Source organism: Neopsephotus bourkii, unplaced genomic scaffold (genome assembly GCF_033783945.1).
Source record: "Neopsephotus bourkii isolate Nb327-2 ecotype Australia unplaced genomic scaffold, CSIRO-AGI_Nbou_v1 NB_1792, whole genome shotgun sequence".
NCBI lineage: Eukaryota > Metazoa > Chordata > Aves > Psittaciformes > Psittacidae > Neopsephotus > Neopsephotus bourkii.
In genome coordinates, this window is record NW_026902266.1 from 4,479,592 (window position 1) to 4,504,937 (window position 25,346).

At 41.2% G+C, this 25,346-nt stretch overlaps 1 protein-coding gene across 3 annotated transcripts in view; it reads left to right on the forward strand.

Annotated features, from left to right (window-relative positions):
• TSPAN4 (tetraspanin 4) overlaps nucleotides 1-25,346 on the forward strand; it is a 461,954-nt gene that overhangs the window by 163,580 nt on the left and 273,028 nt on the right. The gene's annotated exons all lie outside the window — the stretch shown is intronic.

Below are 25,346 nucleotides of genomic sequence, written 5' to 3' on the forward strand. Positions count from 1 at the left end.
CATTTATTCTTTTCCCCTTGAACCTGCTTTTTTGTTTTTTGTTTTTGTGCACAGTCTATGTATTTTGAAGAGGGGAAAAAACCCAGCCCAGTTCTCCTAATCATGTTATAAAAATGGTAGTGGTGTTGAAGAACATGCTGCGGGTAAGGAAAGGACAGATAAACAGATTAAAAAAGAGGTGCCGCAGCATCTGGCACAGTTGCTGCAAGCATATAGTTAAACACCCAGCAACAAATGACTAAGACACTGAGACGTATTTAGGATAACCTCACAGAGTGCAGCCCCTGAACAAGGGAGAAAGGAAGAAGGTGAGATGTTGGAGTTTGGTCCCCATTGGAGTCTGGTCCCCTGTAAAGCCTTTTTCTCAATCTTCTGCAAGATTAAAGCTGCAAGTATAAAACACTGTAAAAACTTTGAAGCAGAGATGGATCTGAAGTGTTGAAGCATTTAAATGGAGGGTTAGTCTTCGCCTTTCTTTTATTTATCTTAAATACTTCCTAGTTTGGTCTCTTTTAAACAGTTGCAGTGGGCACAGTGCCCAGCCTCAACCTGAGCTGAAAGTCAGATTTTGTCAGAAATCTGGGGAAAAAAAAATAATTTCTGAAACAAAAGCCTGTGTCATAGCAAATACCAAACACTCATCATGGGCAAGCTATTGGAGACACTCAAACACAATCACTACTGCATGGTGTGCCTTGAACTGGGAGCTGCAGGTTAATATTTAAGTCTGTGTAGGTCTGTGGACTTCTGTGGCCTATGCAAACTAAGGATTTGACCAAGGCCTGTGATATGAAGCAGGATTGAAGTCTGATATTGATGGGTACTAATTTTTGACTGCTTTAAAAGCTGGTGTCTATCAGGAATTTTTATGTTGCTTCATTTTCAGTGACACTTCTCCTCCAGCTCCTAGCTGGAGGGAAAGGTATTTTGCAGGGAAAAGTTTTTTTTGCAGGGAAAGGTATTTTCTTTGCTTTTTGTATGTATCTGTGACTTCCACATCAGTTACAAGTGGAAGATCTGTACTAAATAGTTAACATTACCTTGAGTCAATTGAATTGAATCACTCAGAGCTTGGTCATTTTTGCTAGAAAATTACTCTTTTGGTCAATTTTCTTGCCTTTGTGTTGTCTGTGAAGACTAGAATATCTGTTGTTCTTTCAGGCCCCTCAGAAGGGCTGTTCCATCTGTGTTGGTTTTACAGGTAGATGGAGCAAGTTAATTTGGTAGAGAGGCCATAACTTACCACCTAATAGAGTCTGTAATTGGGCTAGGGGTTTGTTTTTTTTTCTGAATTACTGTGTCAAAACTTGAGCAACTTCTGCTTTTAATTCTCAAACTGAATTATAGGTTTAGGACAAGGAGTTGCAGCAAACACATGCTTTCAGCAGCTGGACTGATCCAATTTTCTGCATTGCTAGTGACAGTCTTGTTGGTTTTGTGTGATTTTATATTTAATTCAAGCAGAGCTTCCAATAGGCAAAGATCAGAGAAGAGTAGAAGGCTTCTTTCTTTGCTTTGTAACTGTAAATAATCACACAGCATTACTGTATAATTTACAGGCTACAGCTCTTAGGGGCATGTTTACTCCTTCATCCTTACAGCCTTGTGCACAGCACTGCTGTATAAACTCTGCAGGGGGGGAAAAAACCCAAACCAAACAAAATCCATTTCTCTGCAGTAAATTTTTATACTGAATCTTCAAGATTGTCTTCACAGACTAAGGACAACCCATTTTTTCCTGTGGTATAAGGGTTTCTGGTGAAACATGGTTAATGAGTGCTGGAGCATCTGTTTGGGCTGATGGTGAATATATTTGGTTATACATGGACTGCTTGTACTTTAAATTATAAAAAAGAAGCGTGAATTTTCTAAATGGTATTTCACCATTGAAACCAGGTGGTATGAATTGTCAGCTCAAGTGCAGTGTCACCAGAAGGTGAGATTTAGCCAAAATGGTCACTTCTACTATAGAGATGAGGAGATGGAGTGGTAGAAAAATGACACACCATCATGTTCCTTTCACTTGCAAAAAGGCGGGGGGAAATAACTGCCTGTGTCTGTGCAGTATTTACACACAGACAAGGAGTCTAGACCAGAAGCTGTCAGACTGTAGATTTGGGGGGATTTAAAATGACCTTCATGCCATGAAAAGGCTCTTTGCCTACATGCCTGATGGTAGGAGTGGAGTCATTGTGGAAGCAAACAATGCTTTGCTTTCCCCACAAGTTTTTGTTTTTCTTTAGTTCTTCCTGCTTCTTGCCTCACTACTGACAGGGAGCCTATTTTGCCATGCTAAACACCTTGGGGCTGACAGGATGGAGAAAACCTACAGGCTCCTTTGACAGCTGTAATCAATAAGAAATGAAAAATCTCACTTCGAGAAGCCCTTTTCCAACTATAAATGACAGCAAGAGTCATGAAGGTGAAACCCTGATTTTAGACCAGACTGTGAAAGCAGAGGACCGGGAATCTGAGCCTAAGGAAAAGGTTTGCAAATCAAGAGTTTCTCTCCACTACTTAGTGTGCACCCAAGTCAAGGAAAGAGCCACCGTGTTCCAGTTAGTCCTCAGAAATACCTTCCTCAGGCAGCTCATAAGCCGGAGCTTTGCTTAGCACATCCCTGTGCATTCAGGGCAGACACAGGGCTTGCTGCTGCAGGAGCTTTCATTATCAGATTGCAATCTTCTCTGAAGGTCCCACTCACCTTCTGAGAAATGCTGAATTTCACAAGCTGTCATGAGAGTCACTGGGAGATGAGGAAGCTTCATTAATAGCATCTAGGCAGGAGGAGGGATCAGATGAGCTTTTTAACCTAACAGGTCTAGTTCATTTTTTTTTTTTTTTTGAAGTAGGTGATTTCTGTGGAAGAAGAAAAGTTGTTTATTTCCAAGTAGATTTAATTGCCAGCAAGCCACATTGAAAATGGGAATAACAACTTTTAATTATGATTAGGGGTAGACAGAAATTCCCAGAGCACGTGGTTAATCACAAATAGAGGCTGAGGAGTGCAGTGTTTTTCATGCCGTGTTACTGAGGCAATGGCAAGTTATTCAGAAAGCATAATAGGAAAAGTTAAGTCTAACTGGTATGTTCTTGTTTTGTGATGTTGAGTAACTATTAGTATGGGCTCTTACTGTCATCTTTGTTTTTCAGTAAGCAATGTAAGCGAATAAGTATGCCTGTGTCCCATACTGCTGCTTTACAATTTAGCTGCTCATTTGATTGATATGGAGTTTTTATTCCCTTTATGTTATGGGTGCAGTTGGGGAATTCAGTAGTAACAAAAATACAGAGCTCTTTACCACGAGCTGTGTGCTGATAGTTCTCAGTGTTCTGTGAAGTATGATTAATCACACATTGTAGATACATAACCGAGAATCAAGTTTGCCCATGGTCACTTGGCTGGTAAGAGGACTGGGGTGAGGATCCCTGCCCTGGAGTCTCAACACAGAGCTCCCTCTGTCTGTGCAGAATTCCTCTTTGGTTTGTTGGTAGAGCTGTGAGTAGTATCATTTCTCCTAAGGATGTGGGAAAGGTTTTATGTTCCCCAGATATTAATCAGTATCTTTTTGTCAGCACTGGATTTAAGGAAGAGATACAAAAATATCACTTCCTTTTGTATTATCTATCATATGTCCTCTGGAAGCATCTTTGCCAAATGCATTAAAAAATGCAATTAATGGCTACCCAAGAGATTTATTCTATTATCTTGATTAGCTTATTTCTAAAGTAGTTTGACATTTTATTTGTCTGACTTACCTGTTGTTGTAGGGAGATTTTGTTCTATTGCCCTTGAGAAGGCTGAAATGTTAAACAGGAAATATGGGAGTTCCTTTCATTTCACATTCATAGTAAAAATGTACTTTCAGACTGGAGTGTCAGGTCTGCAGTATAGGATAAATCTGGGCTTGTGGTTGATACAAAATGGTGCTCAGGAGACTTAGATTTTATTACAAGCAATATCCCAGACCTCTGTGGTAAGCTGCTTATACCTCAGTCCTACAAAGCAGTTTTAAGCCCTGCACACCGTACCTCTCAAATGTGAAATTCAGGTTGAGCTTTGTCTTCCTTTGGCACTGTCAACGTCCCGGTGTCTGCAGTCAGTGTGAATGGGCAATGTAGGGAAGTAGTGCACTGGAATGAAGTCGCATTGCTGCTCACAGAGCAGACTTAGCTGTAAACAGTAGGACAGATGTAATTTGAAGTAGCCACTGATGTTGCTGCTGGATGTGTACTGTTGGTACTGTGAACTATAATGGTAACTGTAACACATTAATGAAGATTTCATTTATCTGGAGGAGTAACAGCCTTTTTTATATGATCGTCTGGTAAAGTGAACTTGTTTCTTCTTCAGCCAGTCCAGACATGCTTGACATCAGCTGAAATCTTCTAAATATATTAGTTTTGGGGTAGTTTTGTAATCATATTCTGGTGTCCAGTTCTCTCAGCTCTGCTTCATGATTTCCTGATTTCACCTTGATGCATGCATGCGCACACACATGCACTCCATTTGGGAACAGAAGTTAAATATTTGATTTGATTATGATCTTTAGGAGGCATTATAATTAGGAAGGGTTTTTTTTTTTTTGAGGGGCCAAGAGAAAGCTCAGAGAGTCAGATCAGAAGCAAATCAAACCAATTGAAATTGGATTTGCAACTTTATATATGGGAACACTCTATTTTACTTTGCATTGCCATTCTGAGTCAAAGATGATGAAAAGCATCTGATTAATAGAAGCCTGGATGAATAGAGATGCTGCTATAGTGGTTTTGGAGTCCTGTAGATCTTGGGCTTGACAGCCAAAAAACTAGTCCCTTTTTATCTTCATGTTAGAGAAAACTGTAAGGTAAATGAAACAAGCAAGTAGAGCAGGCGTATATTATGAAGCATGTTTTGTGTGAGTAAATGAATATCCGCACTTCTAAAAGTGTAAAACTGAGCTCTGCAAAGATAAATTGCTTTATCTTAATAATATACAGCATCCAAGAAAGCCTCTGCTTTTTTGAGAAAAAAAAAAGGAAACTTTAGACCTTCTTGAAGCAAAGATAATTACACACTGGCTTATTTTAATTACATTGTCTTAAGTAGGTCACTCACATGCTTGAAACTGACAATTTAGGAAAGCTTAGGAATCTGGCATAAGCACAAAACCAAGGGACCTTGGTTCCAATCTCATTTTACAGATCAGTCCCAGTATTGCTCCAGCATTTTAGCATGGACTGCCTACAGTCAGAGAGAGCATTACTGGTATTTGTTTTTCAATCCAGACCTGTGTTCCCACTTATTTTCTGGGTCAACTGATTTAATTACAAACATGTTCATTGCAGTCAAGCTGCCTTGTAGCAGCAGTGATAAAAAGATAAAATCAGGCTTCTGAAAGCAATGGTGACAAGATTGGCTCAGAGCAGATACAGAAACTGAAAACAGGAACAGCTTCATATGGTCAGAGATGGTACTGAATGTTTGCTTTCTGATTTAGAGTGTCTTATGGCTCTAGGAGAATGAGGCAAAACTTACCAGCTCAGTTAGCTCCTAATTCCTTAAAAGCATGGTCCTGTCTTGCAGGTGCTTAGGATGCTGCATGTCCCTTCAGTACTGAAAAAGTCAGAACTTTAGTGTCGTCTCAGGAGAAGCAGAGCTCCAAGCATATTTATAAACTCCTCTGCCCTTCTTCAGCTACCTAGTGGGTAGACCACAGCTCCTCTGAAAATCTGCGTAAAGGGCTCTTTTGGAAATACTTGGCTTCAGAGATGCAGTGTGGGAAAGTACGAAAAGGAGCACTTGTGTCTGAACTGGCTTTGCCCCTACTTCACTAGTGTTTATGCAAGCTGGTCTTTAAACATCCTAGACCCTTCCCCTCCCCCCCCCCATATGGTTATGAAGATGATGCTAATGGGTGTAGCACATCTGAAAATACTAACATTTCTGATGTGATGGGGTTTCAGGCATGACCTATGTTCCCAAACACAGTTAAGTGGGAATACAGTGCACAGAACATCTATTTCAGAAAAAAAATCTCTAGCCTCTGCTTTCTACATACACACCTGCTGTGCCTTCCATACTTGGTGAGCTTTTGGGAAGTCCGCAGGGTGAATTGTGCAACCTGACCAGTATTGTCACTGTTACATTTTTTGTTTCTGCTTAACTCTGCAGTTAATGAATAGGTCATGGAAACTTTTTCCTTTAAACAAAGGGGCTGAGACACTGCTTTAGACCATTGTGTGTTTGCTAGCTGGAGCTCTGCTGGTGTAACCTGGGGAGGTTATGATGGTGGGGTGTTCAGGAAAAGATAGGGGAAGAAAAAGAGCTCTCTGCTGTGAGTAGAGGAGTTTGCATAAAGAACACACTGGTGGAAACAAGTCAAGTGGAAATAAGCCATGCAGGTTGGTTAGCAGTTTAACTATTTCTTCCCCTCTTCACTATGAAGCCCAGCTTGCACCCTTCTTTAGAAAATGGCAGTTATTGGTAGCTTAAACTTCTCAGTGGGGTTCAGGGTAATAGGGATAAAGTTAAAACCAAATGAACAAAGCTGTGGAGAAGGTGAATTTGATTGGAGTCTTCTTTGTGTGATCAGCTAAATCCTGATATCTGTCTACTCCTGGACTTTTCCTAGGATAAACTGTTTTAGGTTAATTATATAATTACCAAATGAGCACATTTGATCTAGAGTAAGAGTGTCTGTGTAGAAATTGAACTCTTGAAACCACTTGAAAGTATTTATTCTGCAGTAGTTACTTTGATTAATTTCTAAGCATACTGTGACCTACACTGATTATAGTTGGCATTGCTTCTGTACCTCACTGCCCACTTAAAGTAATTCAGTGTGCCCCCAGTAATGAGTCAGGTTCAGAATTGTGCCCTTTCATTTTATTTAAACTAGGCAGAAACAAACAATCTTCCCAACTCTTCATCTAAAAATGCATACCACAGATGAAACACTGCACTGTGTATCCATGTGCTGGCTCCACAAAACTCCTATATTTTGCTTCCATCTCTTTCATAACAATAGAGTTTAAATGTGGAAACATCTCTTAAGTCAGTCATGGATATTTGGTTCAGAAAACGAGGAGGTCAGTGCATCACATGAAGCAAGATGTGGGGGGATGAGACATGTCTAATGGAAAAAAATAGAAAAAGGCAAATAATACTGAGGGAGAGAAAAATAGAAAGAAAGGGACTGGAAACACAGTAGAAAATGCAGGGAGGGGCTGCAAGATCCTCATGCAATTCCAGTGAGTAGTTGTTAACACACAGGAATTGCTCAGTGACTTTGGATAGGCTGGGCTCCCTGCTCTGCAGAGCTGGAGCTCCACTGGCTTGCCTGTCACATTGTCCTGGGTTGCTTCTGCAGAGAACTTGGCCTTCATCACTCAGAGGCTGCCATCTGTCACAGTCACATCCACTGGTCTGTGAATTATTTGTGCTTGTCTAAAGGCACTAACTGCTGAATGTGTGAGCTCTGCTGTTGCTCCAGGATTTATGCTGTAGCTCAACTGGGGGCAAATGGCAGAGTCTCAGCCCTGCAAAAAGCCCAAAAGCAGATCCCACAGCTCTCTCCAACGTGCCCAGAGGAAGGGGGCAGCCCTCAGCTGCACTGCAGCCAAGGGTGTGTGTGGGCAGAGTAGCAGTCTTTAAAAATGAAAAAATTAAATTCTGTTCACCTCTGTGGACCTTACAGTTTTATTGTTGTCTGGATGAAGCTTCACAGAAATTTGGTGAGATAGCTCAGGCGTTTCCAGTAGGAATGAGAAAAGATACCAAAGGCAAATATCTACTGAATAACTAAGAGCTGGGGATAACCTTCAGCTTGCCTGAGCAGATGGCCCCTGCCCCATTCTCCAGGCAATGTGCACAGTTGTTTCGTCATTAGAAAAGTCTTTCCTCCATTCATGGAGCTCATGAACAGCCTTGTGTTCTTTGAGCTGTTGTACCACCGCATGTTCTTGACATTCTGCTTGCTTTCAGCTCATTGCCTGAAGTTCTGGTGTAACAACGTCTTCTGCTTGGCCAAGAACTGTCCTGGCTTGGCTGTGTGCAAATGCCTGTGGTCATTTCTCAGAGGATCTGTTTTGACTCCAGGTGGAAAATGGAGCACTTAGTCTCTCACTGAAGGTCTTGCCTTCATGTCAGCCCCAGGAGCTTGATATTGCTCCTTTTCTGGGGTCAGCAGAAATTAGTTAATCCTTATGAGCTCCTGATTGCTTCAAAATGTCTCCCTAGTCCAGGACTGTTTGGCTGGACAGGAGATGGTTAAAATTAACTGCCTGCAAACATGTGTATTCACCTTCACCTTTTATTTATGCTAAGGGTGAAATATGATACATCTATTTGACTATAGCACTGACCAAAATAGCTTCAACACTTTGCACCCAGTGAGCAGCTGATGAAGGTGGTGGTCTGGTTAGATGTCACTGTCTCCCTGCTGTCACTTTTTAGACCCAAATGACAGAAACACAAATTGCTGAAATCAAGAAGTAATTACAGTTCGTGAACAACGCAGAGTCAGACTGAAAACTGGTGGAAGTTAGCACAGCTTCATTAAAGTTTCATTTATTTGTGTTTGCATTATTTTAGCTGCCTAATTTTACAGCTCTAATTTAGAGCGTAGCAACGCATGTAACTGAATCAGCTTAAGTAAGGTGGCAGTGGACTCTGCTGTGAGGAGAGCAGAGTTGCGCTGGTGGTGGGAGAGTTAGCCCTCTTAAATCACATGTGCTATCAGTACAAATAATCATGTGGAGCTACAGCCTTACTAGATTGATGTAATTTTATACCAGCTCCTGACATGACTGGTAAATTGTAGCTAAACTTTAATTTACCCACCACCCCCTGCTCTTCATGTTGAGTATCACAATCATGAAAATTCTCATCTGAAAATGGTGTAAGAGTTACCAGTATGAAGGCACCAGTGGTAGGCTAAAGTCATGTACTCCTTATCTTCCTTTCGCAAGCTGTCAGTGGAATTAGGAAATGAAGTTAGCATTCTGGAAGTCCTTTCCATGGTGCAAGTGCATATTGCCTTTCTGTTAATTATTTAAGCCTAACTTGTAAGGCTAACCTTTAATAATTAAAGCCTAACTGTTCTGGAAGTGCAGAGATGCTGTTTATGCAAGGTCTGTTTATGGGCTTGGTCTCAACATGTCTTTCTGTTGTTATGTTGTTCATATTTAAATTGAGGTTAAAACTATGCAATTACTTCATATCGACTGAATAATACTTATAGTGCGTCTGAGCTTGGGTATTTTTGGTGAAAAGATACTTGACCTGAGATGAAGGGTTGTCCTGGCTTAAGGTGTTTGGTCAGCCCTTAGTTAGGATTTCTGGACATTTCTGTGTCAAAAATTTTTATATCTTCTTTACCATTTTGGATTTCTTTAAGTTTCGTTTGACTTAAGTGTGTATGATATCTAATAAGGCCAGGCATGTCGCTATAGAATTGAAGCAGAGACAGGAAATAGGCATTTGTCATATGGATGAATTTCAACAAGCTTGAGTTCAAATTGCTTTTTGAAAAGCAGCCTGATGTGATAAATGACAGTAAATGAAATTCTGCTTAAGAGTTGCTGACCTCTTATTTATTTTATTTTACTTTTTATTATCAGTAGTATTCCTGAAGAAGCTGCAACACTCAAACCTAAATAGAGAAAATAGACTGCAAGCATGTTATGAAGCTTTCCACATCTATAAATAGTGTTCTCCAAAGGACTTTGAGTAACAAGGTCTTGCTAAGTACAGGCAGTTTTGCCATTGTATAGTTCTGTCACAAATGTGAAAGGGTAGAAAAATGGAGATTCTTATGACAGTTTTTAGCCATGTCCCTTAATGTATATCTGGAAAGTCCCTGGACTTTCACACATGTTGGTTGGTCAGTGATTCTTTGACCCCTCTCTTGACAAATACATAAATAGTGATGTTTATCTCCTGACTGCAATAGGTTATCACTATAATTTTAAAAGTATTTATTGTGGTCAAAATGAAGTGGCCTGCCATCAAAGCTGAAGCAGGGGAATAGCTCTTCTCTGAAAAGAGAGAAAAGTATGGCCCGTTTATTTAGTGGAGAGTGTTTAACGTTGGCGGTCTTCAACCATGCCTTCATTCCATGGCACAGAAAAGGTCATGATAGGGAAGACTTTCACTGCTAGTAAGTCTTTCCAGCCATGGGAGAACTCTCTTGCACTGTCTGGGTTACAGAGGGTACAGCATGTATATGAAAGTACAGATTGTCTCATCTAGTGCATGTGAACAATGAAATCAGTGAAAGTAACGTAATCTAGGGAGAGCAGCCCATGGAGCTGTTACTCCCAGCTGAACCACCTCCTTTAAAATCTTTTGGGGGCACATTGTTAGATGCACATTGGCAGAAACACATTAATTAGTACAAGGACAAAGAAAAAACTTTGACTGTTCTCATCAAGGTCATTCTGAACAAGTCCAAGTTCACAAGTCACAATCAATGACAATAGCTACATTAGAAAAATCTCATTAATTAATTCCTGCCTCTGTGATCGGTGTCAGCATCAGAACATTGGGGTTTTTGACCATGGGTCAGTCTACACAGCACCAGGCCTGCTAGTGGCAGATGGGGTACCCCTGTCCCAAAAGCGGAAAAGGACTCTAGTCCAGGAGCTATCAGGGCTCATAGAGATGCCTTTAAACTAGATTTGAAAGGAGAAGGGGACAACACCAGGCTTGCTAGAAATAAGCCAGCGGGTAGATTGCTGCTGTTGGAGGCCAGATCCACAGGGCAAGTTAAATGCATCTATGCCAGTGTCCACAGCATGGCCAACAAACAGGAGGAGCTTGAAGCCATTGTGCAGCAGGAAAATGATGACATAGTCACCATCACAGAAACATGGTAGAATGATTGGCGGGTCCTGAAGGAGCTGGCAAATGAAGTTGCTAAGCCACTGGCCATCATATTTGAAAAACCATGGCAGTCAGGTGAAGTTCTGGACGACTGGAAAAAGGGAAATATAACCCTCATTTTCAAGAAGGGGAAAATGGGTGACCTGGGGAATTACAGACCAGTCAGTCTCACCTCTGTGCCTGGCAAAATCTTGGAGCAGATTCTCCTGGAAGGCATGCTAAGGCACATGAAAAACAACAAGGTGCTTGTTGACAGCCAGCATGGCTTCACTAAGGGCAAATCCTGCCTGACCAATTTGGTGGCCTCCTATGATGGGGCTACAGAACTGATGGACAGGGGTGGAGCAGCTGACGTCGTCTACCTGGACTTGTGTAAAGCGTTTGACACTGTCCCACACGACATCCTTGTCTCTAAATTGGAGAGACATCAGTTTGATAGGTGGACCACTCGGTGGATAAAGAACTGGCTGGATGGCTCCACACAAAGAGTTGTGATCAGTGGCTCAATGTCCAGCTGGAGACCAGTTACGAGTGGTGTCCCTCAGGGATCAGTGTTGGGACCAGTCTTGTTTAACATCTTTGTCAGTGACATGGACAGTGGGATTGAGTGCGCCCTCAGCAAGTTTGTTGATGACACCAAGCTGTGTGGTTCGGTTGAAACTGCTGTACGCTGGAGGGAAGGAATGCCGTCCAGAGGGACCTTGACACGCTTGTGAGGTGGGCTGATGCCAACCTGATGGAGTTTAACCATGCCAAGTGCAAGGTCCTACACCTGGGTCAGAGCAATCCCAGACACAGCTACAGGCTGGGCAGAGAAGAGATTCAGAGCAGCCCTGCAGAGAAGGACTTGGGTGTGCTGGTCAATGAGAAAATGAACATGAGCCGGCAGTGTGCGCTTGCAGCCCAGAAAGCCAACCGTATCCTGGGCTGCATCAAAAGGAGCGTGACCAGCAGGTTGAAGGAGGTGATCCTGCCCCTTTATTCTGCTCTCGTGAGACCTCACTTGGAGTATTGTGTGCAGTTCTGGTGTCCTCATCATAAAAAGGGCATGGAACTGTTGGAACAAGTCCAGAGGAGGGCCACGAGGATGATCAGGGGACTGGAGCACCTCCCGTATGAAGATAGCCTGAGAAAGTTGGGGCTTTTCAGCCTGGAGAAGAGAAGGCTGAGTGGAGACCTCATAGCAGCCTTCCAGTATCTGAAGGGGGCCTATAGGGATGCTGGGGATGGACTCTTCATTAGGGACTGTAGTGATAGGACAAGGGGTAATGGGTTAAAACTTAAACAGGGGAAGTTTAGATTGGATATAAGGAGGAAATTCTTTCCTGTTAGGGTGGTGAGGCACTGGAATAGGTTGCCCAGGGAAGTTGTGAATGCTCTATCCCTGGCAGTGTTCAAGGCCAGGTTGGATGAGGCCTTGGGTGATATGGTTTAGAGCGAGGTGTCCCTGCCCATGGCAGGGGGGTTGGAACTTGATGATCTTAAGGTCCTTTCCAAACCTAACTATTCTATGATTCTATGATTCTATGATTGGAGTCCTGCAACAGATGGCTACAGGCTTTTCAGAAGTGATAGGTAAGGAAAACGAGGTGTTGAGGTTGTGTTGTGTGTCAGGGAGTGCGTTGACTGCCTTGAACTTAATGTTGTGCGTGAGAGTGCTGAATGTTTGTGGGTGAAGAACAGGGAGAAGGCCAATCAAGCAGATATCTGGTAGGAGTCTCTTACAGACTGTCTACGCAGGGTCAAGCTACAGATGAAGTGTTCTTCAAACAATTGTGAGAAGTTTCATGATTGCTTGCCCTTGTTCTATTGGGGGACTTCAACCTATGAGGTGTCTGCTGGAATTACAGCACAGCAGAGTAGAAACAATCCAGGAGGCTCTTGGAGGGTGTGGAAGATAACTTCCTAACCTAGCTGGTAAGTGAGCCAACAAGAGGAGATGCCTGGCTAGGTTCGTATACTGAGGACTGGTGGGTGATGTGATGGTTAGAGGCCATCTTGGGCAAAGTGATCACAGAGAGATTGAATTTTCAATCTTTGGAGCAGTCAGGAAGGTCAGCAAAAGCTCCACCTTAGACTTCCGGATGGCTGACGTTGGCCTGTTTAGATGCTGGTTGGCAGAATTCCTTTGGAAACATTACTGAAGGACAGAGGGGTCCAGGAAGGCTGGACACTTTAAGAATGAAATCTTTAAGGTACAGGAGCAGGCAGTCCCTGCCTGCTGAAAATCAAACCAGCGGGGAAGAGACCAGCCTAACTGAACAGGGAAATATTGTTTGAACTCAGGGACAAAAGCGAATTTATCACCTGTGGAAGAAGGGACTGTCACCCCATAAAAAGTACAAGGATGTTGTTAGGTTATGTAGAGAGAAAGTTAGAAAGGCAAAGGCACAGATGGAACTAAATCTGCCCACTGCCATAAAAGATAATTAAAAGTGTGTTTACAAATATATTGGCAATAAAAGGAGGGCCAAGGAGAACCTCCATCCTCTGCTGGGTACTATGGAAAACCTAGTGACTGAGGATGAGGAAAAGACAGGTCTCTTTTCCCAAGTGATAGGACAAGAGGTAATGGTCTCAAGCTGCACTAGGGGAGGTTTCAACTGAGTATTAGGAAAAAATTCTTCACAGAGAGGGTGATCAGGCATTGGAACAGGCTTCCTCCCAGGGAAGCGGTGGAATCACTGTCCCTGCAGGTGTTCAAAAGTCATGTAGATGAGAACCTCAGTGGACTTAGCAGTCCTTGGATAGAGGTTGGACTTGAAAGGTCTTTTTCAACCTAGCTGATTCTATGATTCTAAGTGTTCTCTCTGTCTCCTTGTTCTGTGGCAAGTCTGTGATAAAGCTAATTGTGAGAAAACCAAGTTTTTAACCAATTCAATATCACATCCAGGAAAAAAAAAAGCTTTACAGCTTTATTTGTAGTCAAGCAAGCATTGGTGCAAAAGCTTGTATAGGATGGCATACTTTCTTAATATATTTGTATCTATGCGTGTGCATGGTTATGTATCTTTATTCTGTAGAAATCAAACCGTGTTCATCTCTTGGAAACCTTGACTACAGTGGTCCCTCATGCCCCTTATGGTTTCCAGATGTATTATTTCTTTTATTTTCCTCTACTCTTTTGTGCCTCTAACAAACAGGAGCGAAGGTCAACTTTGGCAGCAACCACCTTCCTTTTGAGAACCTCTATTCTTTTCTGCATGTGAAATGGTGTTATGGGATAGTTTCTAAACCACATTAATTGAGTTTAAAGAAAGTTGCCAAGCTTTGCAGAAACTGTCAATTTTCATTTCTTTTCTTCTTTTTGACACAATCTGGTGTCACAGTTCAGTTTCCACTATGACAGCATGATGGGAAGGTGTTTTTTCCTTCTTTCCAATTTAGAAGAATTGCTTTCCAAGTGGGAAGAACTTCAGCATCTTCTAGTGCTGTGAAGAATACAGCAAGTACAAAGATGCTTTGCAGTATCTATCTCCAGGAGACCTGGTGAAGCCTGAATTTGAACATGGCTAAGCAAGTTGAGACCTTCCATATGAAACGTCTCTCAATGTGGGACTACGAAGACCATGTAATCTCTGTTATATCTAATTTGCAAACAAGAAAACTATATTTGGTAATGGCTAATGTCTTGTTGCATTATGTTTCCTTGCAAATATTGGTCTCCTGTCCAATATTGGCTTCCTCTTGAGCAAGCCCTGAGTATGAAGGGAAATGCAGTTCCACACAGCACATTGTAGCTGGTGAGTTCTTTCCCCTGGGCACAGCTGCAGAGCTGTGCTCTCTATGTATACTATTAGTTCCTATCTCTTCCTTTGAGTGGGGTTTAGATCCCTCCCAGGGTGCACCTCCTGTTCATCTCTGTCCACCTACAGTTGTTACTGTGATGAGGCATTTGGGCATAGTTAGGCCCACTGAAGGAGCAGTAAAGCTTCCTATAGGTTTTGTCTGTCCCTCATGTATGCTCAGCAAGATAGCTGCTCACTTGACTTACTGTTAGTCAGTCTATAAACAATTTTGAAATCTCTGTGGCTTTAGATATGGGTTTCAATGAAGCTGTATGCGCAGTTTCTTAACCTTGAACTGTTCAAACTTGCACTTCCCTAACAAAGCACAAATCAGGCACTTAACTTTACGAACATGAATATGAGGCCTGAATATCTGTCAAATCAGAGTGAATGCAGGATCAGTTTTGGGAAGAATTGAAGGACAGATTTTTACTTACTTTTTTCCCCTCAAAAAAAAAAAGAACAGTATCTTGAAAATGTAAGACTAGACTTAAGGAAAGGTTATAGTTTTCTAAGAGTTTACGTTTCTGAGAGACTCATGATGGGCGTAAGGAGGGGGAAGTGTTGGGGTGGTTGCTTTTAATTTTGCTTTTCAACTTACATCTTCCACTACAGGCTTCAGACTATAATGACAGAATCCATCAGGTGTAATGAAGTACCAGCAGGTCCCAGTTGTTGCATTTGCCTCATGTCCCCTTGTGCTCAGTGTTCTGAACCCTTAGCTTGGCAACAGAAATGCACTGTTATCTCACTGACTGGTCTTTACTGCGCTTCATCTAGTTTTCTGATTTCATTTCAGATTTGCTAACACCTGGTCTGCAAGTGGCAAAGGCAGCCATAGGTGTTTATAGGCATGTAGCCGTGTATATATATGTTTAAATACATGTATGTATACATACTAAATGCTTACCAGTTCTATTGTGTTGTCAGTTACCATCATCTGTAGGAGTGGGCTGCCAGTGTTTTCCTCTGTTGCATTGATTCTCAAGGTGCCCTAAATGTATGAATGAAAATGCATTGACTCAGAAAGCACACAGTCTAGAGATTGTTCAGAAGTGAACCGGTTCACTTGACAAGTTCAATTTTGAAAGCAATCTTTTTCAGGGCACTGAAAGATAACAAGTGAGAAATCCTGCCCAGGAAACAAGAGAGACTCAATTTACCAACTGTCAGACACGTGGCATTAACTTTGAACAAAATGAACAGCAGATTCTCTGAGGCTTGAGGCTTCAGTGGAGCCCAAAAGTCAGGTGGACGTATTTGAATGATACAGAGGAGCAGCCTTTGTGTGGCAAGGTTGTTTTTACCTCCTAAAGTAAAATAATGGCATCCATAAAGGTGACTTTGCTACAGAGAGGGCTTACAACCTAGATGTTGAAACAAGTATGTGGAAAGTAATGAATTTGAACTGATAACGTTCCTCTTTTCCCTGTGAAAACTTCCTCCTACATTTCATAGCATGTTTCAGTGCAAATGCTGATCCTATTTGAGTGTTTCCAATTTAGTTTGAGGAAATAAAAAGTGTTGAGATACAATATTCTCTCTTGCAGCCTTCCTGTAGTGTTTTGAGTATTAGAATGAAAACCCCACAAGTTTGGAAAGGTTCATTAATTGTTCAGCCAGAACAAGTAGAAACAGTGGTCAAAGGTTGTGAGCATGATACCAGTTTTGCATTTTTTCTTGCTTGTTTTCAGGGGGTGAGGGTTTTATTTTCTTGTTTGTTTGCAATATTTTTGGTTTTGCCTTTTTTTTTAAAGCCTCAGCAGTCTGGCTGCTATGTTGGATCTGCATTAAAAGCATTTTGGGTAAGCTGACAAATTTATACCTCCCAGCTTGGAAGCTTGGTCTGTACTGTTGCCATCAGTTAGAGGATTTTGAAGAAACTATCAGGCAGGTGCTTTGCTGAGGTACAGGAGATGATGGCTGTAGGGGATAGCACACTGCAGGTAACAACAGATGCAGAATAGTCCTTATCTCTTCCTGCCCTCTGTGCCTGGTGGACATGTTGCTCTTGCTTTCACCCCATGGCGCCGCTTCCAGGCCTTGGCACGAGCTGTGTGTTAAGCAAAAACCTGAGTAAACAGTCACAATCTGCCTCAAAAAATCATGCAAGCGTGCTAATTCTGCCAGTTGCATTCTTTGAAGTATTGACTTGTATGATGAAATAAATGAGAGGTTTACCAATAAAAAGCCAGATTGACCACTACAGAGCTGCACTGAGGACAATGATTCTGAACCAGCGTGTGCTTCCTGGGGGTCTTGTACCCAGTGATATCCCCATCTATAAATAAGGAACAATTACTTGCAATGCAGGTGGTTCCATTTCAAATTCCAATAATGCTTTAAAAATGACATTTTACAAGATTAGATTTTAATTAATGGTTCAAACCAAAGTAGGCAAATACAAAGGGAGAGAAATGGGAAGAAAAAAAGGTGATGTTCAGTGGAAGTTAAGAGTATGTTTTGATTTTGATACATTCCTCTGTTTTCAGCAGGAAAAACCTCCTACTCACTATGGGGGAAGGTGTTTTTCAAGCCCTGTCTTGCAAGATGGAAATTTAAATGCAGCAACATTGTGGGTGCAGGTGACACTGAAAAAGTAAAACAGGACTTAAAATATGGATATAAGAGACTCTTCTTGAAGTAGAGTTATGTAAAAAGTAAGACTCCAATCCTGTATGCTGCCACTTTGATCTTCTTTCTGATGGCAGGAAGCAATTTTAGCAAATTAACGTAAGGATCAGATTGTAATCTATGGGGCTTAATTTACTTTGCTGTTTAGCATGTTGTGCATCTTGTTGAGCTTAGCATCTTGTTTCAGTTTCAATGTGGATATAGGAGCTACAAACTGGGCTTGTTAATAGGTTAGCAGTACAGGATGAGTGAAAGAGGGAAAGAGCTATTAGTTAATAATACATGGGAGTATGCTACAAAGATTGTGTGATGTGATTTAAAAAGTAGTTGTGTGTTCCTCTACTAGTTTCCTGTGAGGACTGGTAAATGTTTACAAGGTATGGAACAGTTACTGCAAATCAGCAATAGATTAAAAAGGTTAAAATACTTGGTGCTTCTACTCATTTCTCTGAGAATGAGTTTGAATTTGGGTAGAAAGTTTCTGATAAAAGGCTGTATTGGCTCATGGTGTTAGGGATTCTCACTGGTGGCTTTTACTGTGCCATGTTGAAGAACCTTTCCTGTTGTGTAGGGACTAAAATCTGGGATGCAGCTGCAGGGAATAACCTGTGTTGGTAGGTAGAGTGGAAATGAGGGAGGCAACTAAGTAAGTAGATGTTTCTTCTGCTAACACAATTTAACCATCCAGTCAAAAGAGGTGATTATCCCACTGTATTCAGCGTTGATGCAGCCTCACCTTGAGTGCAGTTCTGGGTCCCACTATTTAAGAAGGATGTGAAGGCCCTTGAGTGTTCTCAGAGGGCAACAAAACTGCTGGAAGGGCTGGAAGGAATGTCTTGTGAGTAGTGGCTAAAGACTTTGGGTTCGTCTAGTTTAGAGAAAAGGAGGCTGAGGGGCAACCTGATAGTTCTCTGCATCTTCCTTGGAGAGGAGACAGTGGAGAAGGAGGTTTCTGTGGTAGGATGCATGGGAATGGTTCAAAGCTACATCAGGAGGACTTTACACTTGACATTAGGAAGCATTTCTTTCCTGAGAGGTTAGTCAAACACTGGAACAGGCTTCCTAGAGAGGTGGTCAGTGCCCTTGGCCTGTTAGTGTTTAAGAGGCATTTGGGCACTGCCCTTAACAACACGCTTTAACTTTTGGTCAGCCCTGAACTGGCCAGGCAGTTAGACTAGATGATCACTCTAGATCACTTCAAACTGAAATAGTTTATATTCTATACCACTTGGACATTATCTCTCTCCTCTTATGAATAGTACCAAGATCAGATCAGATGAATTGTCTGAAAGGTATTCATTTCTCAGTACTAACAAGAGGAAAGGGAATGGGCTGGGTAAAGCTAGGCTGGACACAAGAGGTTAGATGACAGGAGACACCCTGTCTGTTGTTTGAAACACTTAAGATGGTCAAAAATGGGAAGGGAAAACAAAAGCAATGAGGCAATGTGGATTGTCACCAAATGAGCAAAGGTTTGAGAGAATAGAGCCTAGTACTTTACTCCTTGAAACACGCTGTTTTCCTGAAGTTAATCAAATCGCTTACAGCAGCTGGGCAATCTTCTTCAAACCGTAAGTATACATGAAGGCTATGCCAGGGGAAACTGAAATGAATTGTCCAGACCTGTGTCCTGACTGAGCATAATACTGTCATGAGAGCTCAAGGTTTCTTGAAAGAAGGTATCTTTTCAGGCATTTTAATCCTGTATGTTCAGCAAATATTTCTGAAAAAACTCTGTCCTCTCCCCTTTTCTCCTCCATCAATGTTTATTTTGATATCCATTTTCTAGAGAGAGATGCAGTATGCCTTGGTATTGGCTAAAAATCCAGTGACTTTAGTGCAATGAAAAAAGTAAAGGAAGATCTGTGGAAAGGTCTGCCAGAATTTGAAAGAAATATGAAAATGCCTCCGTGCCTTGTAAACCTGAGCTTGCTGATACATGGGGGGAGTCTAACAGAGATGGTGTCAGCTGGGAACTGAAGAGTCATTACACCTTAATCACTGTTTGCTGGCTCTGGGGGAAAGAAACAGCTCCTCAACTGGTCATCAGTTTTGTTTAACAATTTCTTTTAAAGAAAAAACAACAAACAAACAAACCAGAAACAAAGAGAAAACAAGGTTTTTCAGGATTATTCATATGTTTATTGGTTTGGGTATTTGCTGGTTTGGGTGTTTGTTGGTCTGGATATTCTAGAAGTAAAAAGTAACCCAGCACAGAAAAAGAGGCAAATAAGCACAGATCTGTTATTGAGGGAGAAGTGCATGTGGCTCACGATCAGCTTTTTGCTTATGGACCAAAGAATCTTCTCTTTTTTTTGTTAAATGAGTGTGGTTAGTATGTGACAGCTATGACATTGTTTTGTGAAATACAGCTCTTCAGCTTCTTTTTGAAGGCAGGAAAAAAAAGCATCCTGCTTGATTTATTGAGAAAAAAGCCTTAAGCTGTAGGTGACATTAGCAATGAAAATGTCAAGCTCTGTACTGTTTAATACATGACTGTGCTGTGATTTCACTCTATTTAATGTTACGGGACAATAACCGGACTTCTGCTCTCTGATTACTTATTTTATATGCAGCTTTTCTAGAGAGTGACAGTTTCACATTGCTAGGGAACAAAGTGCAGCTATTTTAGGCAAACTTCAGCCTTCCTACACAGAAGTTGTCAGGATTTACTCGTCTCCTATGGGAGAATGAGAAAACCTTAAGAGTATGTGTAAAGAGGGAATTTTCAGAGAAAACTTATTTTATTTGCATCATCTGAGTTACTGAGCTATCTGCTAGAAAGCTCTTCTCTCTTCCTGATTACGAGGGTTGTCTTTCCTTTTCATCCAAAATCTGTTTACGTCCTGCACAAATATTTTGTCCTTCTACTCTTAAAAAAAACAACCAAATCCAATAAACCAAACAACCCCACCTTCCCAAATATATTTTTTATATATATCAAGAAAGAAAGCTTTCAACACAGGGCAACAGCAAGAATGCTTTACACTGAGAAAGGATGACCATGGCACTCATAAGTGCATTGCATGTTTTACTTTTTCGCATTACATGTTTTCACTTCTCAGCCCCTTCTTAAATTATGGCTCAGATGCTGCTAAATACCATTGTTCTTATTCACTCATACATCTATGAATGATGAACAAACCCACATTTGTTTTCCCTGGGAAGACATCTCCTTGTTCTTTAGCAAGGATTGAGGTGGCTGGTGCAGATCAAGTCATTATATGACCTCACAGTAGGTTAATAAGAGATTGTGAAAATAGCTTAACACTTCAGCAGTTTTATTACTGAAATTGCACAGCTGAACGTTCAACAGCAGGACAAGATCATCTCAGTCTTATTCTGCCTTTGCATCCACTCAGAGGTGGTAGAGCATTGGCAAGAACAGGGGCAGCTGCAAATGGATGTGCCAGAATTTCATCATAATCAAGAGACCATGCTTACATAGGAACAGGCAAGTGACAAAAATAACACCAGTAAGTAATACTGGTGATTTCTTGGAGTCACTTCTGACTGTCACCTGCTGACTTCATGGAGGTTAAATGCATGTAATGGATGGCAAGTTACAATCAGCTGACTCTGCTCTCCTAACTGGCCTTGCTGCTTTAATTTTTAGCTTTCCCTAGTGTCTTACATAGCTGTATAATTACCCAGTAGGAGTCTGGTCCAGTAGTTTAATACTTTTGTATAAGGTAGTGCACAGAGTTGCCATTAAATCTGGTTTTATTCCTGTTTTTTATTTTGTTATTAAGCCACTGAAACACTCGTTCAATTCTGCTTGTTCATTAAACCCTGATATGAAAGAGGAGCTAGGCTGTAATGAGCAACTTGGCCAAGACATTTGCAGATATCTTTTATGGGAGGAACAATGTGAGTGGGAAATAAAATTTCAGTCTCAGGCTGCTGCCATGGGCCAATCATTATAAAGGCAGTTTAGAAATAATGAAAACATTCCCACTGGATTAAAGTTTTGAATGAGCTGTGTGAATTGTAAGTGGTAATGCTGGGTTTCCAAAGTCACTTAGGATCAGTTCTATGAAGATACTGCAGTATGTAAAGTTGTAGGTAGGCATTTTGTGGAATTAACAAACTTAAATGTCATTGAGGAACTTGAAGATAAGAGAATTTTCTCTTTTTTTTTTTTTTTAATCTAGCTATTTTGGCACTTGGCCTTATTTTTTTTAATGAGACCTGATTTTCTATGGGAAAGGAGGTAGCACTTTCGAAAGCTGAAGTCTGCAAACTGTTTGAAACTGTACATGAAGAACAGAGAGACATATCACTGCTGTACTTGTTTCTGAAAATCCTACATTTAAGGCACTTCTGAAAAAGGGAAAATTGTATCTGGTTAGAATAGTAGCAGTAAGTTTAAGACTGTTGGGAAAGCTCCCTTTGGTGTAATGAGGAATAGTTATATGACCTGTGAAATTGGGATGAGACTTCCTTATTTCTTTGCCTTAAACAAATGTTTTGATTTCTTCTTATTGGTTGAGCTGAAAAAATTGGAAACTTCTCTCTTTTTGCATTCCAACTCAAACTACGTAGTACAGCCTCTGAATAGAAAGTAGAATAATACAAATGAAAGAGGGCTAAAAATAAAAGTAATTTCCAGCTAGGTCTATATAAGCACTAAAAACAGAAATAAAGGAGATTTCATGCCTTCACTATAGCATCCAAGCAGTGAAAATCAATCCATTTGAGACAGATTCTTAGTATTAAAACAAACCATTGACTCATGGTAGGAAGTAAAACAAGAGGTGCAACATTCACAGTAAAGAAAGCGGATGGAAAGAGTGAGTAGATTAATGGGACTACTTTAAATACAATTTTGTGTGTGTCCATGATGTCTTATTACAAGTGAAAATCCAGTCGATTTAATTTACATTGTTCTCTGAAGTCCAATTACATGTACTACACAGTGGGAATGTGTGATGGATTGACCCGAGCCACCAACTAAACACCTGCTAGCCAATTGCTCACTGCCCACTGTCTGCCCTCCTACCCCTAGGAGGATGGGGAGATAACTGGAAAAGCAAAAATGAGAAAAAAATCAGTTTAATCAGTGCAGCAAAGCTCTATGTGCAAACAAAGCAAAATGAGGAATTTATTCACTACTTCCTATTGGCAAGCAGATGTTAACCACTTCCTGTAGGCCTTAGCAAGTAATGCTTACTTGGGAAGATGAATGCAGTAACAGTAAGTGATCCTCCTTTATCCTCCTTTCCCTGAGCTTTTATTGCTAAGCATGACATCATGGGGTATGGAATGATGTCGCTGTGGTCATTTGGAGTCAGCTGTTGTGGCTGTGTCCCCTCCTGACTTCTTGCCCAGCACTCAATGAGAACATTGCCATTCAAGCCTACTTTTGTCTGGTTCTGCTTCAAAGTGTCTAGTTGCTGCTGGAGTTACTGTGCCTAGTACTGGCCGTTCATGCTGGTCGGAAGAAGGTGCTGCTATGACTGCAGCTACTGGAGAGTTCTGCTGTACTCTGCCATTCTCAAGACATCCCAAGGTTTCACTTGGCCATTTTGTTAGACTTCAGTTTCCCCATTTTCTTGGATCAAGTGAGTTCTGTAATAAATCTATCAAGAAATGTGTCTCTCTGGTCACAACTGGAGGGAGGTGTTTTGACTTTTTTACTGCTGGAGAGGCTTGATTTTTGTTGCCTATTTATTTGTACCAGGTGAAGTTTTGGAGTCTTGTTAGAAATTAGTTCCTGATGTGTACATTGCTAGTATGGGATGGCATATTCATCCCTTCGGCCCTCAAGAGGCAGTCTGTCTGGACTCAAAGTTAGTTTAACCTGTTTTGATTGCAGCAAAGGACTCTAAATCCTCAGCAATGTTATTGCCTTAATTTGGGCATACTGAAATTCACATGCATGTGAATCTCATGTTTTTGAATACCTTGAGTCTGGGAGTTATAAAGATACCCTGTCTTTTCAGTGGGGGTTGCCACGTAAGATAGAACTGGGCGCTCAGTGTGGTTGAGTACTTTTGTTTCCAATGCGTAGGATGTGGCTGTATTCGAAGCGCAGGAGTTCAGACTTTTGATCAGTATTGGAAATCCGCAGGAGGCAGCTCTGTGAGTTGCACATTGACATTGCATTTAAATGAGGCATTTGATATTTTTTCCATTACTGCTGAAAAAGCCCAACTCTAATGGTAACTTTGGTTTGGATTTTTCCCTGTAATTATATACTTCTGGGTTTATATATATGTATATATATATTTAACTTCAGTGAATGTATGTGCCTATCTTTAGCTTATTTCTTCCTGAAAATTCTTGTTGTAGAATGATAAAAGCATAAAATAAACAGATTATTCATAAGTGGTACAGAAAATATCTCAGAATACCGGAAGTACTGAGCTCTTTAGAGGTGAGAACTGCCTTTATACCACAACTTTATTAATATTTTACCCCTGCCCGCTCTGTTAATGGAGAAGATATGTTTTTAAAGTTTTAATGTTCATTAAAGTTGCTATTTAAGTATACATTTTTTGTATTTTCCTTTTGCTGGAGCAGCTGATGTGCCCCTGAATTTTGAACAGGATATTTGTAATACTGAAGAAGCCTTATAGCTCTGCCTGTGTAAATACAGTTCCGGTTGCTTCTGAATGCCCTAGTAGTGTGTCAGCATTAGGTAAATAAACTACCTGCATTAATTGCTCTTATATCCCTTGAGTGCATCCACTTTCTGGGTTTTACAGTAATGCTAATGTATTGTAATCCATTATTATCTGCAAAATTAAAATTTTCTTTCTTTGCCTGCATCTGCCACTGTTAATTCAGAAGCTCTAATAAATGCATTATAAGAGGGAAGTAATAAGCAAAACAAAGTATAATTTCATTCTTTGTGCTGGCTTGGAAGGAAATAAATAGTGAAAACATGCAAAGTTAGCACACCACTAAAGTGAGACTACAAAGCAAAGTCATAAACCCCTTTTGTAGCTGTTGCACTTGCATTTATTATAGAAATGGGAAGAATGAGACCAAGCGCAGTGATGTACTGAAAGTAGGACTCAGATTCATATTGAAGGACTGGGAGTCATGTGGAAGCTCTGAGCAGTGTCACACCCTGGAATGGGAAACTACCCAGACGGGCACACTGAGACAGTAATTTTTATCAGGAAAAAATGGTAAACCATCAGAAAGCTGAGATTCATCATGAAAAGAAGCAAAACCCCAGAGGGACCTGTGTGTGGGCATAGTGTCTCAGTAAGGAAAAAGGTGGCTGAATGAGCAGATGAAGCTTCATCAGATGCAATAGTTTTGATTTGAACATAATTGCTTTACCACAATTTGGGAGCTGGCTGATACTAAACATGCATTTCTCCTGCTAATTTTAACTGACAGAGAGCATTAGGAGATGTCAGATGCAGATTCTTAGTTTATCCATTCTCTGAGTAGGTGAGCATGAGCCAGCCCATGACATGTTGAACAACTGGGATCAGTCAGAGAGTTTCAGAAAGATCCAGATGAGCAAAGGAAGAAATCAGAGTGGGATCAAGATGGTGAAAACGAAGGAAAAAAAGTGGAGAGGGAGTGGATGTTTTGGGAAAGCTTTATGAAATGTTTTTTGCAAGGCTGAGCTCAGGCAGAAATAGACGCTGAACTGCCAGGAGCAGGAGAAACATCTGAAAGCAGCATGGTGACCAAGAGGAGCCAGGAAAATAGCTATATATAGGGAATGCACATGGAACTGTGTGGCAGAAGAAGCAAATACGCTCAATTCCTTCTGCCAGCATTGTACTGTATCCTGTTGGGACTTCAGTGGCTCTTCCGTGGAATTTCAGAGTGGATGCTGGTTCTACACCTTACCATGAATGGCACATCTGGCAATTGCTACCAGCTTAACAGATTGTCTCAAAGGACCCTGGCCTTGCAGCGGTGGTTCTGTCTTCTCTGCCAAGAAAGCAGCTGCAGCAGCACTTGCAGGCAGAAGTGCCAGGGCACAAGCTGTTTAGGGCAGGTAAACAGCAGCCCAGGGGACAGGAAGTGGGCTTTCTCTGGGGGTAGTTGTGACAAATGTCCTGTTGTTTCAATGAGATAATACT